This window comes from Pelophylax lessonae (genome assembly GCF_965119305.1).
Source record: "Pelophylax lessonae genome assembly, chromosome: 1".
Taxonomy (NCBI): Eukaryota; Metazoa; Chordata; class Amphibia; order Anura; family Ranidae; genus Pelophylax; species Pelophylax lessonae.
Window position 1 is genome coordinate 262,621,789 of NC_138768.1, and position 17,328 is coordinate 262,639,116.

Consider the following 17,328-nt stretch of genomic DNA (forward strand, 5'->3'; position numbering starts at 1 on the left):
TTTTATCTGTTTATTCTCCTGCCTGATAAAGTATAAACTATTTTTCCCCATTCTGCCACTCTCCCCTACTCTGGTATTCAGACAACTGTGTGTTGGACTTCAAGTCCTTCGTAATCCCTGGAAACATTAGCTTTGGTATCTCTCCTACAGGAAGTGAGCACTATATTGTTCACTCTGGAAATCCGCCATTTCAAGCTGAATTTACTGAGGTTGCAGCCAACCTTTGTTGGGCAAATACATATTCTAGTCATTACCAGGTTTCTTTATTTCCATTCTCCTGTAAATGTATTAGAAAAATACACAAGGGACTGACATGGCTACCACTCCTAATACTCCACAGAAACACCCCTTAATAGGGTAACTAATCGCTTACTAATTTTTTCAGTCAAAAGATTACTACTGTATATCAAAGCAGTATTAAACCTAAAAGCAAACATTTATTATATTGCAGCTTACCAATTTTTAGATGTGATAGCCAGTGTTAATTTTGGCATCAAATTTTGATTTTGTTTTAGTTATAGTCTTTGACTAAAATGCCATTTTAGTTTTAGTCCCATTTTAGTCATCATATTTTAGTCGACTAAAATTTCCAGTACATTTTATTTGAATAAAATAATTTTAGTCAACTAAAATCTAATGTGTTTAGTTAAATTGTAATGCATTATTTAAGCATTTCTATAGAATTTCCAAACTCATATACTCCTGGAGTAAAAAAATCTAATATCATGTTATTAATTATGGTATTAAGGTTTGAACAAACTCACAGATACAGATATAGCCACTCTAGACGGTGGTCTGAGGAGGCCTGTAATGCTGCATAGTGCTGGATGGTGGTCTCAGGTCTGAGGGATGGCCTGTAATGCACAGTGCTCTGGATGCTTCCATGGCAGTGGACACTGGTCAGAGGAGGCCTGTAATGCTGCACAGTGCTGGATGGTGGTCTCAGGTCTGAGGGATGGCCTGTAATGCACAGTGCTCTGGATGCTGCCATGGCAGTGGACACTGGTCAGAGGAGGCCTGTAATGCTGCACAGTGCTGGATGGTGGTCTCAGGTCTGAGGGATGGCCTGTAATGCACAGTGCTCTGGATGCTGCCATGGCAGTGGACACTGGTCAGAGGAGGCCTGTAATGCTGCACAGTGCTGGATGGTGGTCTCAGGTCTGAGAGATGGCTTGTAATGCACAGTGCTCTGGATGCTGCCATGGCAGTGGACACTGTTCAGATGAGGCCTGTAATGCTGCACAGTGCTGGATGGTGGTCTCAGGTCTGAGGGATGGCCTGTAATGCACAGTGCTGCTCTGGTCTCTGGCAGTTGTCACGGGTGGTGCACACAGTCCCTTCAACTTGCTTGTTTGCTGGGAGCGGAAGCAGGCAAAGCTCAGTGAAAACCGGAAGTTAGTAAACGTCCCTGCCTCACATTTTTGTCCCGTTTTCGTTCGTTAAGGAAAACGGATTTGATTTTTGTCATAGTTTTCGTCAGTGGATGAAAATGTGCTGTACTTTTGGTTTAGTTTTTGTCACTGTAAAAATGCAGCTGACGAAAACTTTGTTGAAAACGTTTTCGTTGACTAAAATAACACTGGTGATAGCTGCATTAGTTTTCTTTCATTTATTTTCATCTGGTGATCCAGCCAGTAAGTTTGTTGTTTCTTTTACCAAAAGGTTTATGTACAATATTAAGCAATCACAAGGTTAACAAACACATGATACAGGGCATAATGCATCACACAATCACACCTAAGTGATGCAGGGGTGAATCAATATAAATTTGAAGAGTACTGATTCCGAGAGTATAAAAAATAGTAGACCAACTAGGACAAATGTGTACATTGTTCAATAAGCAACATAATCAATTGTTATGCAAAATTTTACATATAGATACATAACCGAATGATCTTGTGGGGTTGCCTTATAAAAATGAATAGGTGAATAGGGCGTGCTTAATTTGAAAGAATAGCAATGCTTTGATGGTAAAAAACTGGAGAGGAAGAGAAGGAAGCAAGTAATAATGGGATAGCAGGCAGGAATTCTTCCAAACACAGAATAATTAACTCTTAAATGCAATTACCCAATACCAATAAACTACCTCAATTATACACAGACACTGGATTGGATAAATAAGGCCGCGGCCATTTATTATTGGTTTAAAAGTTAAATATAAACATACACAATGTTTTATTAACAACAAAACTTTAAATAAAATTTCCAACCTAGTCACCACGACTCAGGTTGTCTCAGCATTAAATCAATCATATATATTTTCCCAACATACAAATATAACAAAAACGTCAACATATAATAAAATTTAAACACAGTCCACCTTTGAACATTTCAAAAGTGACACCACCACATAATATGGGCCGCGACAAGAAAAAAGGGGGGAGGGGGGCAACAGCACAGGTCTTGCTCCTTGAGGTGATCCTCTGAGGTGACTGAGCTCCAGCTATTAAGACCCCCTTAATATACCCCTAAAGTAGAAAATCAGATCTTTCGAGAAGGAAAAGTCATGCCCCCTTCAAAGGTCATTGGTGACCCTTACCTGAGGCGCTGACCAATCCTAAAACAGTTACTGGAACTTGGTTACTATGAGGAGTTATTACTAAGGTAAGATTTTACTATGGGAAGATGTTACTAGGGGAAGAAAATTGATGGGAAGACAAGGGGGAACTTAAAACTAACTCTCCCACCGCCATCCCATGAGGAAAAGGGGGGCTAGAGACTGCTCCCCTTTTCCTTCCAGAAGTGCAGACTGGGAGATGGAGGGAAAATTGAGAAAAGAGAAAAGAAAAAAAGAGGGCGGAAAAGAAGAATGAAGAATGAAACCACAGATGCCACTCAGGAGAAACATTTAAAATTAGAGTTGGGAGGAAAGGTAAAAACATCCCGAGTGTTTACAGTTGGACCAAGTGTGACGTATGTGGCGAGGGGGGCAAATATTCTAGCCAAAGTTGCCATATTAAGAGTAACTGGTCATGCTTGTCTTCCTGGACCGCAGTCAACTTTTCATTCACAAATGTTCCATTAACTCTAGACTATACCTCCTCAAAATTGAGAGAAGACTTCCATGCACATGCAACGGTCTGTTTAGTGGCTATAAAAAATTTGCACATCACAAGTGTAGGAATTTAGCATTATGATCTTTGCTTTGGTTAGAAAAGTTCTGTGATTTATCTTCTGCAAATATTCCCAGGAATAGGCACGGACCAATGCTGTGGCGGACATTTTTTAAAGTACAGACCTTAGTGAAGGACACCAAGGTACATTTCAAATTAAAACCATCAAAAAACACTCTGTCTACTCTCTGGCCTAGTTCTACAAGTACAAATAAGTTTAAAATAACATGATTAACATAATAACCCTTAGCGAAGGGTCCCCAGGGATCCCCCTTAGGGAAGGGTCCCCACAGATTCCCCTTAGGGCAGGGTCCCCATAGATCCCCCTTTAGAGCAGGCCAGGGTCCCCATAAATCCCACTTTAGAGCAGGGTCTACATAGATCCCCCTTTAAAGCAGAGACCCTATAGATCCCCCTTTATTGCAGGGTCCCCATAAATCCCCCGTTAGAGAAGGGTCCCCAAATAATCTACGGGGGTTCTTCTCTAAAGGGGGATCTACAGGGACCCTTCTCTAAAAGGTGGGTCTGTGGGGACCCTGCTCTAAAGGGGGATCTAGGGGGATCCGACCTGCTCAAAAGGGAGATCTTTGGGGACTCTGCTCTAAAGGGGGATCTATGGGAACTCTGCTCTAAAGGGGGATCTATGGCATAGATCCCCCTTAAGAGCAGGGTACCCATAGATCCCCCTTTAGAGCAGGGTCCCCATAGATCCCCCTTTGAGCAGGATCCCCATAGAATCTATGGGGACCCTGCTCTAAAGGAGGATCTAAAGAGACCCTTCTCTAAAGGGGGATCTATGGGGACCCTGCTCTAAAGGAGGATCTATGGGGACCCTGGCTTGCTCTAAAGAGGGGTCTATGGGGACCCTCCTCTAAAAGGGGATCTATGGGGACCCTGCTCTAAAGGGGATCTATGGCATAGATCCCCCTTTAGAGCAGGTTACCCATAGATCCCCCTTTGGAGCAGGGTCCCCATAGATCAACCTTTAGAGTAGGCCAGGGTCTCCATAGATGATGATCCCCTTTAGAGCAGGGTCCCCCATCAACCCCCCTTACATTATGACCTGATTCTTTTAGTGGAGCTATAGGAATAGGACACATGCATACATGACTCAGTCACAAAGAAGCTGGGGGCGGGGCACTGAGACCGGGCAGCAGCACAGGCAGCCATGTTTAGAGGAGGATGTTCCGTTTTCCTCCTGTGAAGGTCAAGGCCTGGGGGGTGGGGCAAGCACCTGATTGGTTAATAGGACGCTGGCGGTCCTACCAACCAGCGGGCAGCGGCGGGGGAGGTGGATCAGTGGATGCTGTGACTAACTCAGACAGCATATTTATCCTGCCACAGCCCAACGCAAAATGGGGAGCAGCAGACCCTGCAAGGACCGCTCGTGGACGCCAGTCCAGCCAGGGTTGTTATTGACGTGTGTGGATTTTTTTTTTTCCTTTTTAATCCTGAGACCTGTATTCTTTGGAAATGGTCCTGAGACTGCATATGTGTGAAACATCAGAGCTGGGTAACGAAGGTGAAAGACTTCCTGAGACACCATGGGATTGGACTGTGGATTAAACAGAGTGTTTCCACAAACGTTTTTATCTTCCGTTCTGTTATTGGACAATCTACATCCGTCGACACATTGGTGGGGATTTACTAAAACTAGTAGTCAGAATCTGGTGCAGTTGTGCATGGTAGCCAATCAACTTCTAACTTCAGATTGTTCAAATAAGGTTTGGCAATAAAACCTGGAAGCTGATTGGTTTCTTTTCAGAGCTGCACCAGATTTTGCACTCTCCAGTTTTAGTAAATATACCCAATTCTGTGGTATGTGGTATTCTGTAATAAGGTGAGTTACTTATGTACAAATAAATACAGTACTGGGGTATGTTTCTGACACTCATTAGAATTGAAGAAGCAATTTGTAAAGGGTTCAAAACCACTTCAATATCATAGAACAAGTCTATAAGAATGTGACTAATTACTACTAGCTAAGTAATGAAGACTTTCCATATTGCTAGGCAGGCCATACATGGTGCAAATTTCTTTCCTGCAGCCACGGGTTGCAGGAAAGAAATTTGCACAAATAACCCATCAACATAACAGTGCTGTCAGGGGAATCCCTCCTGTCAGGCCATTGTCTTCTCCAGGAAGGAGGGTGGAAGCAGGTGGGGAAAACCAGATAGTGATTATCGCTAGTGGCTATAGCAGCCACTTGCGATAATTGGAAGCGAATCCAGCAGGCTGATCGATCAATTTAGTACATTCAGCCTGCCCAATAATGGATGGTTTGAACCTCGGCTGGTTCAGCAGGAATTTGAACCGTGTATGGTCAGCTTAAATATCTTGTGAACAAAGTAGACAGCGAGTTAGAAGGGGGAATTTTCAGCAAGGGCATTTTACTAGAGCGATTCACAGCGGTCCAAATAACTGTGTTCTCGTTTTTGAGTGGAGATCTGCAATGAGGTTCATAGTCAAAAGAGGAACTAGAAGTTTTGGCGCAAACACAGGTCTCACAGGTATAGGCAGGCATGTCCTTGCAGAGGGTAGGCCACAAGAGGTTACCAGAAACCAAAGACAGACTTTTAGTAATACATGGATGCCCAGCCAACTTGATGTCATAAGCTTCTGACCCTTGAGCCTGTGGTATAGTAGAGGGAATAACTTTCCTACAGGTAGGTTGGCAGGAGCACAGACCAGGGCAAGAGGGAGACAGCAAAGACCTATAGTGTAATAGGAAAATTCCTGCTGAAACGGCTGAGATTCAAACCGTGTATGGGCGGCCTTAACCTGCTAAAGTGCAATTTGCTGTCTATATTCTTCAGTGTGACACAGGCAGATCCTTGCAAAGAAGTTTAGGGTTGTGGTCATTACATAATATTATAGTGGTTAGATCATATCTTTCAACTGTCTCTTTTTGGAACCAAATCCCTTGGTCCCTCTTTGCCCCTATATTGTCTCTTGGTCATTGCATTTGTTTTTTTGGAAAGTATAAAGGAAAAATAGTGGTATAAAATGCTTGTGGGCTTAGCATTTCAAAAAGAAGTTTGGGTTTCTTTTTTTTTTTTTTTAATTTATACTTACCTAGGTGGATGCAGCATCTATCCCCCGGCGCTTCTAACACTGCGAACCAAGCGATTGAACACTGACGATCATTAGATTCTTACAGCTCCTTGAGCAGAGAGCTGCTGTCAGTTACCAGCTCTCTGCTCTGCCCCCTCCTCCCTCATTAGAGCGCTGGGCTGTGGAGGGGCGGGGAGTTGCCGGGTCAAGCTCTCAGCGGCTCGCTGAGAGGCTGAGCTGGGTGTCGGTCCAGGCACCTGGTGGATCACGACTTTCATTGTGATGACACAGTTCCTGGACGGACTTATGTGACATCAGCAGAGAGTGGACTTCAGCCAGCTCTCTGCTGAAAACGGGTCACAGGAGTGCAGAACGAACTTCACTCCTACGATACCTAGGAGATGTACAGCCAAACTAGCTTTTAAAAAAATAAACAATAACAAAATTCATAAAGTCAACAGTATAAGGGAGAAAACATCATAGATCCTATCCTGTATCCTTGTATACTATTAAAAGAGCAGCAGAAATTCTGTTTTCACCTGGGGGGTTTTGCCACCATGTAACACTACTCCTTGTTTCTTGTTAGGGTTCAGTACATAATGCCAAGCTCCGAGGTATCATCCCTAACCATCTACTCACAGCACATTTAAATATCAGTCCTGCTGCCTGTGGCTAAAAGAGAGCGTATGACTTCCACATTCATCACTGAAACATTTTGTTACTAGTGAACGTAGCAGAGAAACACATGCGTCACCTATTACAGTGAGGGAAAAAGTATTTGATCCCCTGCTGATTTTATGTTTGCCCAGTGACAAAGAAATAAGCAGTCTATAGTTTTAATGGTTAGTTTTATTTTAACAGTGAGAGACAGAATAACAACAAAAATATCCAGAAAAAAGGAATTCAAAAAAGTTATAAATTCTCCTGCTATCCTTCTGGTCTCATGCTCAACTCCTTTTTTGCCTTCCCTCCTGAAGTTCTATTGTTCATTTCCATTCAGATCTCCCCTCCAATCCTGGTGAACATTCAGTTGTGATCCCACCCCCCCCCCCCCAACAACACCCCCTTTCGCCTTCCCATTTCCATTCTCTCTGAGATGTTTTTGACTCCGCTTTCTTCCCTCAATTTCCATTTTCAGTGAGATATCTTTGCCTCCTCTTTCTTCCCTTCATTGCCCACAGCCAGTTTTCACTATGCATCTTCTCCAATTAATGTTCATAATCAGCTGATATCTCCTCCAAACTAGCTGTCATCAACTTCTGCTTCAGCTCCTGTACCCTTTTCTCCACGTGTACAATGATTATTATTATTTTCAGGTACTTATATATCGCTGTCAATTTACGCAGCGCTTTACATATACATTACACATTCACATCAGTCCCTGCCCTCAAGGAGCGTACAATCTAAGATCCCTAACTCACATTCATACAGATCATGATCATGTTTCAGATTGTCTTCCCATATGATCAGGTCAAGTTAGATTGCACATCTGGGCAAATAACATATCTCTGGCTAAAATATTTTCTGATTGGTCAGTAAGGCATACTGGCGTGTATTTTGAATCCCAAAGGCCAAAAAACATGCTGCATAAATTAGCCTTTTCATGAACAGGCACAAATTTGTATTAAAAATAAATTTATGTAAAACTATTTGATCTACTTTTTAAATAATAAAATAAAAGGTGTGTGTTTATATACTGTTGCGATAACACCAGTTGATCACCTACACATTTACATGCTGGTAGGTTAATTGGATCCTGTATTAAAAAAAAATTGGCCCTGCTGTGTATGTATGTGAGTTAGGGACCTTAGATTGTAAGCTCCTTGAGGGCAGGGACTGATGTGAATGTATAATGTATATGTAAAGCGCTGCGTAAATTGACAGCGCTGTATAAGTACCTGAAATAAGTAAATAAATAAATTTAACATCTGCTGATTAGTAATATAAACTGTTTAAACATAGCTACAGCTTGAACAGACACCACTAGGGTAAGGCAAATGCAATTGTATCTGTACTACTGACTAATGAGACATTCTGAGATGTACGGTAGATAAGTGGATATGCCTACTGGCAATATACTGTATCTTTATAACAAGCAGACACATGGTTAAGATACATATCAAACAAACAAATATCCACTTGGTTTGCTTGTAGCTTGAACCACCTCTGCCTGTGTGCAAGTAGTGCGGGAGTATACCAACCAAAGCCACATACTACAATACGGCTCCAACTCCAACAGGAAAGGCTCATGTAATACAATGTTTATCTAGCATTGTGTGGACTCCAAAGCAAACAGCCAAGCATGTATTCTGAAACCTCAGCTTGTACAAATGTTAAGGCGCCCATGTTTGCAATAGTCTCCTTTTTCTGCTATTTGCTCAGACAGAAGGTAAAGCCACTCCAGGGAAGTAAATAAGCCACGAGAGAACATGTCATGCCAGGCGATGAAGATTAATAGTTTGTATATGCTGGGTCTCATGTGCAGCCTGGAAGGACAGATGATGAATGATGCCCTTCCATGACTTTGAGTTTTTGTTCAGTGGCAGGATCAGCAAATTAACTCTTTTGTCATAACTTCAGGCAGAGATGGACCACAGGGTAGTATGAATATTTTTTCCAGTAGTACTTCAAGTGTTACAAAACTTCACAACATATTGACTTGAGACTAAACCTTAGCGTCTCATAGTCTCCCTTTATGCTGTCCTAATCTTTACTCAAAAAGTTGAGCACAGAAAATAAATCAATGTTACTTATAGACGCCACTAGGCTGAGAAAAAAAAAAATGTGCTATATTGCTACAACTTCTTTCAAACATTGAAGTTGACATAGGTGTATTGTAAATGTTATCAAATTATAACTTGTCTGCTTATCGCTTAAATAAAAAAAAATAAAAAAATACCAGCGGAAATAGAGGTTTTTTTGTTTTTTTTTCTTTTAATACTTGGAATATTCTAATTTTATCAATTTATTGGGTTGCTAAACCATAGCTGTTTTGTAGCCAAACTGTTTACTTTACATCATTCAGCAAATCAAACCAACAGTCCTATTCTATATTTATAAGGATAGAGGATAAAATAGGAATGCAGGCATTGGTCACTTTTTTCAATAAATGGGTTTTTCCTACTGGTTTTGGCTTTGTTACTTAGTGCAGAACTTCCTACACGGTGTGCCACAACTCGTTTCATAGCATCACATATGATGTGTTACTGAGAGCCACCAGCAATTACCAATTTGAGCCAGCACCTATTTTGGAAATTCCTTAAATGAGAACACTTACCTAATCTTTTGAAACTGAGTGTTGTCTCTGTACTACAATTATGATGGCAGAGTGGTATGTAGTGTATTTAAGATCAGGGTGACAGAACAAGCACATTTAAATTGGTTCTAAAGGTAAGACGTTCACTGTTGTTAGAGCGTAAGAGACTTTGCTAAGCATCCTCCTATTCTAGGCTCGTAAAGATATTTTATTTGAAGAAACCAACAGTACCCTACTGTCCCTAGCTTACTCGAAGAGGTTGACCAATAAAATGATACCATTCTACAAAGCTACCTATTTTAGGAGAGGATGTTGCAAAAAATTTGACAAGGTTTGGCAGCCTTGAATTGCTAGCCCCTCCACCATAACTGTCGTGACCCCCCTCCTCATGCGTGGACAGCCACATAAGATGGTTGTGATGTTGAAGGAAAATTCACAAGTTTCTAATATTCTGACCACTGAGTTCTGGGATACTGGTACACTAATCCTTCAGGTTTAGAGAGCCCTGGTCTGGTTCTACTACTGTAAAGTTGGTTTTAAATGATTGTTCACCGGTTGGTGCAGCTTGGAAGTAAGGGGGTGGAGTGGGGGGTTGAGTAGGTATCTTTTTGCACTTTGGTTTTATTTCATTTTTCTTTTACCTTTTTATATATTGGTACCATTTTTGGTCTCACCTTTGTATTGAGCTCTGCGAGGCTATTCCTTAATGTAGTGTACTTATACCTTTGCCCTACGTAGCTTATATGGTAGTGCCAATTAGTATATTTTTGTACTGTATACCTTTTTTTTTCTAATATGGTGTTAGGCACCAAGGTCTGCTGGGCAGTAAGGTTTTATATTTTTTAAAAAAAAGAGATTATTAAAAAAAATAAGGTAAGACATTCCCCTGCATTAAGCTAAAAAATGTCTCAATAGTTGTATAACCCCACCTCCCAATATATTGAACTGAGTCCTACCTCAATCCAGCGCTGAGCCTGTCTGCAGCAGTGTTGTTCTCTGTTCCCCTTCTAAAGGAACACAGAAGCAGCAGTGGGTACCAGTGACTTCTTCTGCTGTCAATCAAATCCTCTGAGGAGGGATTCAGGGACAGGACCAAGTCATGCTGTGTGTGTCTATGGATTGGCTCAGGAGAGAGCCGGCAGATGTGCCCCCATAGCAGGCAGCTTGCTATGGGGGCAAACACAGAAGAGGAGGAGCCAAGAAGGACCCCAGAAGAGGAGTTTCGGGGCCACTCTGTGCAATACCATTGGACAGAGCAGGTAAGTATACCATGTTTACTATCTATTTTAGGAAAAAACAATTAAGCCTTTACTACTGCTTTAAGAACAAGTCAGCCATGGGAGCCCCATATTTCTGTCCTCATGAATTTGGCATAAATGAAGGATAAGTATGGATAATGTAATTTATTTCTATTAAATGATCTAAACTATTGATATGAAGCATCAATATATTTTCATGTTATACCACGTATATACCTAAGTACTTCATATTAGACGCATGAACCATAAACAGACCCAAATAATTTAAAAAATGACAAGTTATAGAATTTTTCAGCAGCAATCTAATGATCAGTAATAACAAGTTATACTGTAGTATTGTTTAGCAGCAATCTAATGGTCAGTAGTAATAAAGCTGATGTATAAATAATGCATAGCACTTGTATAATTTAGTTAGGTGTCTTTTCAGAAAAACACATTAGAGAGTAGTTTTATTCCTTCGATGTAGAGAGTAAAAGAATTCTCCTTACAGTGAAAGGGTGGAAGGGAACATACATAGATTCTGGTGACTGTGCATGCCATCTGGCATTCCTGAATTGAGCCTATAGATACAGGACAGTCACTAGCAAGAGGATAGCTTTAGCTATTAAGACTGTAGAATGATATGCTGTAAGGAAGCAATTTCTTCTACTAACTTCTTTTGGGCAGCAGGAGGTCCTCTGTCCACATGGCCAGCTCTTGTTCCATTCAGGATTAATGCTCTCTTAAAAAGGACTGGACATATCAAAATTGTGCCCATAAAAATGCAAGCAGAGGGCACAGGGATAGTCACCAATATTGCCTGTAGTAATTACTGACAAACTGTGCTATGTACTGCATTGTGTCTCTGTGGGTAGGCAGCCAACTCGATAGAGGTAGAGTTGCTCATGTCAGAGCTGCCCCTTCTGATGATTAGTGGGCCAAAAAAACAAAGTACAGCAGAGAAGATTCAGAAAGTACAGGTCTGCAGAATAGATAAAGGAGAAATGAGGAGATTTCTTGCACTGTAGGTCCTCAGGTATAGCTTTCTTTCCAGCAAGCAGCACAGTATTGACATAACCAAATCTTACTCCTGTTCTTGTGAGACTTGCAGTCAGAGGCACATTGCCTTACATCTTACCCTGGAAATATATAGTTCTGATACTGAATGTACAAGTGCACTAAGGCATAAAAATAAATAAATACCTACATGCATATTTCTTTTTTTTGCAGATAATAAGAGCCTGTACAGCATTGCACCAGCGATCAGCAGATTTCTGGTGCCATGAAAGTCTCCTGCAGACCTGTCAGTGTATCCATGCATCCGTACATCCCGTATGGCCAAGCAGATCCACTGACAGGAAGAATAAATATACTACCACAGCATTCCACAGCGCCGTGGTAGTTTATTGAGAACTACAAGCTGACATCCGCAAAGGGTGTCGGGACTTGTAATTTATTCATGCACAGCTCTGTGTATGAATAACGTGGCTGCACTGATTAAAAAAACTGACAGCTAGTATAAGGAACTTTTCTCTGTACTACTGCCACAGATGGGGGGGGGGGGGGGGGCGCAGCATTGGAAACATGTTACATGTTCCATTTAAAAAACAGGTGGAACATGTAACATGTTCGCAAAGGTAAACTTATCCTGTAAAGCAGAGTTCCACACAAAGTTGGAAGCTCTGCTTTACTGCTTCTTCCTCCCCTTCAATGCCACATTTGGCACCTTTCGGAGGGGAGGGGGGAGCGGATACCTGTCAAAACCAGGTTCCCGCTACCACTTCCATTTAAGGGCACCGAGATGACCTACATAATTTAGGGCCCCTTCTGGGAGACATACACAGGTCCCAGAAGACAGCGGGATCATTCAGAATGTGCAAATTGCACATGTGCAGTAGGAAACAGGCTGTGAAGCTGCAAGGCTTCACTTCCTGTTTTCCTTAGTAAGGATGCGGGTGCCTGAACCCAGAGCCAATGGATGGGTTGGCTTCTGGTGTCAACATCGCAGGCTCCCTGGACAGGTAAGTGTCCTAATATTAACCACTTTAAGACCAGGCCTATTTTGACACTTGGTGTTTGCAAGCTATAATAATTTTTTTTTGCTAGACAACTACTTAGAACCCCTAAACTTTATATATTTCTTTAGAGAATAAAATGGAGATAGTTACAATATTTTTATCACACCGTATTTGCATAGTGGTCTTCCAAACGCAATTTTTTTGGAAAAAATTAACTTTTTTGAATTAAAAAATAAGATCACAGTAAATTTAGCCCAATTTTTTCCATAATGTGAAAGATAAGGTTACGCCGAGTAAATAGATACCCAACATGTCATGCTTCGAAACTGCGCACGCTCGTAGAATGGTGACAAACATTGGCAGTTAAAAATCACCCATAGGGGACATTTAAACAATTTTTACAGGTTAAGAATTTAGAGTTACAGAGAAGATTTAGGGCTCAAATTATTGCTCTCATTCTAACGATCGCGGAGATACCTCACATGTGTGGTTTGAACACCGTTTACATATTTGGGTGGGACTTTCGTATGCGTTCGCTTCTGCGCGTGAGCTAATGGGGACAGGATGCTTTAATTTTTTTTTGTCCTATTTATTATTTTTACACCATTTAAAAAAAAAATTGATCATTTTTATTCCTATTACAAGGAATTTAAACATCCCTTGTAATAGAAATAGGCATGACAGGTCCTCTTTATTGTGAGATCTGGGGTCAAAAAGACCCCAGACCTCACAACTACACTAAAAAAAGAAAAAAAATTAATTAAATAAACCATTGGAAAAAAATCAGCCCTTTAAACAGTTTGCTAGGCAACAACGTTTGCGGTTGCTCTGGTCCTCCAAGACCATAGAGTCGAGTTAGGGCCATCTTGCCCTTACACGACTTCCTGTCTCAGAGGATCCGGGATCGGATCATTTCCCCCGCTACCGGTGGGTCCGGAAAACGGCCGGGATGTGGCAGGAGGAGGGGGGGCACCTATTCCGCCGCACCGTAAGGGTGATCCCGCGGTGAATCTGCCGCTGGTACCACCCTTACCTGAAAGCCGATCGTTTTTAGAAATACCGGGTTATGGCAGCTATCTGCTGCCATATCCCTGGTATTTAGCATCAAAGTACCAACATAAATAGACGGTGGGCGGTCGGTAAAGTGATTAAAGGGATTTAAGTTGTTTTCCTTTGTTTGTCTAGTTGTTCACTCCTCAGCCATTGTTACCAGCCTATCAATAGGAACAAACTATCTTGGTCATGTTATACGATTTGCACATGCTCAATATGCCACTTCCAGTCTGTGAAATACAAGGGATTGATGTCACTTCCAGCTTCCAGAAGGCAAGATTTAGCACTCTCACGATACATGCCATGGAGCCCTTGATATCATCTATGAAACATCACCTTGATAAATCAGCTTGATAAATGAAGCCTGAAATGTTAGTTGTATTGGATTTCAGTAAAAATTTATGCTACTTTTCATCTCTGCATATTAGTGTGCTTTAAAAAATTATTTGTATTTTGCTTTTTTTTGTTGTCTGTTTCCATGTTTTATTGCAGTTTTTCCCTTGCTTCCGGTCTGATAAGAAGAAATCCCCAGAATGGAAAATGAAGGGAAATCTCTAGGAGTCAAGGGGAGCAGTAAAACCTGAGAGTTCTAACCTTTCCTCATTCTATCCAAAACATAACAAAAACGGGGTATAGATTAACTTTACACTTTAAAAGGGTAACTCCCCTTTCGTGGGGAAATAAAATAGCAAATAAAGAAAAAACAATATAGCATATACAATTGCGACACAAATCATATTGTAGTTGAATGTTATTAAAAAATTACCTTTCCTTTTCAATCTGCAGCTGTTGTAATTTTCTGAAATTGCAATGCAATATGGCTACCTGGAGGTGTTCTGTACACAGAATGTGTACTGATCACACCCCAGAAACATCATTTCCTGCTTGTGTGATTGGCTCATCGATTTTCCCAGAAGTCTGCACAAAGATACAAGTCAGATTTCTGGCATCATAAACAGGCAAAACATTTGGGGGAGCATACCCATGTATTTCTAAAGCTGCTGCAGCTATGAACCAAAAGACATGTATATTAAAAAAGAATAGCGCGCAAATGCAAAAGAAATTACTACCAAATCTGAAGACAATCCATAAATAAAAATGGGGATTTAGTCCCACCATATGGCCATATCGTGCTCAAGCCCACTACTGCGTCAAAGTACCCCATTGTCAGTGGGTCCTACACTATCCATGAAAAAGAGATGAATCCAGCCTTTCTAACCCTTGGAGATAATACTCCTTGCTGGGAAAGATGTGCAAATGCACTACAGGGGACTCCTCCTATATCCACTTGATGGTGGACACTGATTGAGTACAGGTGTGTGTGGGGGGGGTGGGGAGGGTTGCTCAACCTCGATATTCTGGTCAGACTGAATACATAATAAACAGGCAAAAAATTTGGGGGAGCATACCCATGTATTTCTAAAGCTGCTGCAGCTATGAACCAAAAGACATGTATATTAAAAAAGAATAGCGCGCAAATGCAAAAGAAATTACTACCAAATCTGAAGACAATCCATAAATAAAAATGGGGATTTCTGGCATCCCCTGCAATAAAAATGTCATTTTTGGTGAGATAATCCCAATAGGAACACATCTAAAGGGATGCAGGCCCAGCAGTTTTCCTCATTAGTGCCCTGCATCTGCCACCGCTGATAGATAATTATGAAACCACTCCTATTTGACCCACTCAGGGGCACAGAGGAACAAAGAGGGATTTCTTCAGAATAACAAAATGTAGGTATCTGCAACAAAGTTTGATAAAATCCCTGCAATGTACAGAGATCACCCAGAGGGGAATGTATTTTTCCCAACAAAAGTGGAGTTGTGCTTTAAAGATGGTATAAAAATGAGGAACCAATTAGCCAGTAGGATACTAAAAAAAGAAGCACATAAAATAGAACAGTGAAATATGTAACTAGATATTAGTTACCGGTATATACTCCTTTAGCACTAATTGCATTTAATTAACTTTGGAAGGTTTTATCCCCTTCATGACCAGGCCATTTTTTTCTATTTAAAAGTGGGCTACTTTAACTGGCAATTGCCCGGTCATGTAACACTGTACCCAAACAAAATGTATATCATGTTTTTCATACAAAAGGTTTTCTTTTGGTGGTATTTATTTACCGCTGGCTTTTTTATTTTTTGCGATATAAAAAAATGTATTAAAAAATTTGGGGAAAAAAAACAATATTTTGGCCAAAATGTATTCCATAATAGGTCTATAGTAAAAAAAAAAAATCTCAATAAGTGAAAGTGTATATTGATTGGTTTACATGAAAGTTATAAACGATGGTATATATACTGGAATTTTTGTTATACTGCTAATGGCAGTGATCAGCGACTTATAATGGGACTGCAATAGTGTGGTGGGCAATCTGACACTAACTGACACGGGGGGGGGGGACTGACTAACTGCCACTGACATTACCAGTGATATTAATACAGTGATTAGTGATATTATACACTGTCACTGTACTGACACCGGCTGGGAAGGGGTTAAATGCATGCCTAGCAATTTGTAATGTGTGCTGATTTTACTAACAGATCTCTGTGTTTCTTATCCCTGCTTTGCAGAGATAAAAAACAGAGATCATTCCCTCTGTACAGAGCCCTGTGTTGATTGTCAACACAGGGTTCTGGCCTATGATTGGACACAGTTGATCAGCAGGTCCCATCCTCTTGCCGAAAGACTCTAGCTGTGTACAATCACAGCTGGTGTCGGTGTGGGGGTGTGTATGCACGCGCCTTCAACCCAGAAGCAGGCGGCGACGTACCAGTACATCACTTTGCCTACACGTGTCACTGGCCGCAGTACATTGGGGTGGCGGTCCGCAAATGGATAATGTACAGTATATAACAAGCAAATTAAATAGTCTTTGAAGTGCAGCTATACATGGGCCTTTTGATGGAATACTTTAGTGTCATTTATTTTTAAAGTACAAATGTTACATTAAAGTAATTGCAATTTATGTGGATAATGTTCTGCTATAAAGACAGAGGACTGGAGCAGGATGTTCTTCTAGAACTTTCCAATGTAATGCATTGCACACAGTGCTCTGGGTGGTGGTCTGAGAAGGCTTGTAATGCTGCACAGTGCTGGATGGTGGTCTCAGGTCTGCGGGGTGGCCTATAATGCATAGTGCTCTGGATGCCAGTTGTCAGAGGAGACATGTAATGCTGCACAGTGCTGGATGGTGGTCTCAGGTCTGAGGGATGGCCTGTAATGCATAGTGCTCTGGATGCCAGTTGTCAGAGGAGACCTGTAATGCTGCACAGTGCTGGATGGTGGTCTCAGGTCTGAGGGATGGCCTGTATTGCACAGTATTCTGGATGCCGGTGGTCAGTGGTCACTGGTCAGAGGAGACCTGTAATGCTGCACAGTGCTGGATGGTGGTCTCAGGTCTGAGGGATGGCCTGTATTGCACAGTACTCTGGATGCCGGTGGTCAGTGGTCACTGGTCAGAGGAGACCTGTAATGCTGCACAGTGCTGGATGGTGGTCTCAGGTCTGAGGGATGGCCTGTATTGCACAGTACTCTGGATGCCGGTGGTCAGTGGTCACTGGTCAGAGGAGGCCTATAATGCTGTACAGTG

The 17,328-nt window shown here is 41.5% G+C and overlaps 1 long non-coding RNA gene across 4 annotated transcripts; it reads left to right on the forward strand.

The window, feature by feature from the left end:
• The first annotated feature begins 481 nt into the window (after positions 1–481).
• LOC309559356 lies at positions 482–17,120 on the forward strand. 4 transcript variants are annotated; one of them, XR_014225464.1, is made up of 4 exons: positions 482–946; positions 1,013–1,158; positions 1,265–1,333; positions 1,378–1,579. It is a non-coding gene; the product is annotated as an uncharacterized lncRNA (long non-coding RNA). The 4 variants fall into 4 exon arrangements; XR_014225461.1 differs by lacking the exons at positions 1,265–1,333; positions 1,378–1,579 and adding an exon at positions 17,096–17,120; XR_014225462.1 differs by lacking the exons at positions 1,265–1,333; positions 1,378–1,579 and adding an exon at positions 16,991–17,037.
• Positions 17,121–17,328: the final 208 nt, after the last annotated feature.